This window comes from Otolemur garnettii, unplaced genomic scaffold, assembly GCF_000181295.1.
Source record: "Otolemur garnettii isolate 467f Iridium unplaced genomic scaffold, OtoGar3 scaffold00066, whole genome shotgun sequence".
Lineage (NCBI taxonomy): Eukaryota > Metazoa > Chordata > Mammalia > Primates > Galagidae > Otolemur > Otolemur garnettii.
In genome coordinates, this window is record NW_003852461.1 from 8,806,327 (window position 1) to 8,806,763 (window position 437).

Here is a 437-nt window from a genome sequence, read left to right on the forward strand (position 1 = left end):
GATCACTTAAGCCCAGGACTTTGAGACCAGCCTGGGCAACATAGACCCCGTTTTAAGATAATAGTTATTGAGCATTTACTGTGCACCAGATGCTGTGCTTTGTTAGCGTTCTGGCCTTTGATTGTCCTGCCTGTGAGAAAACTGAGAGTGAGACGTGTTAGCTAGCTTGCCAGTGGCCACCAGGGAGCGCAGGGCAGGCCTGGAGATCTGTCCCACACTGAGCCCTGTGCTTGGCTTTGCTTCTCAGCTACCTTTCTGTTTTGCAGCCTAGCACTTCTGGGATTAGACTACGAATTCAAAAAGATGTGTGGGATGTTTTTCCTCTATGTTTTAAAATGTCTAACAAATCTCAAAGAATTAATCCCGTAGGAGTGTCAACCTGATTTTATGGCATCCCAGAGCTGTTCATTTTGCTTTTAGGGGGTTTGAGAATTCAT

At 45.8% G+C, this 437-nt stretch overlaps 1 protein-coding gene across 1 annotated transcript in view; it reads left to right on the plus strand.

Moving 5' to 3' along the window:
• Positions 1–437, plus strand: part of PATJ (PATJ, crumbs cell polarity complex component) — a 379,729-nt gene that overhangs the window by 274,077 nt on the left and 105,215 nt on the right. The window lies entirely within an intron of this gene.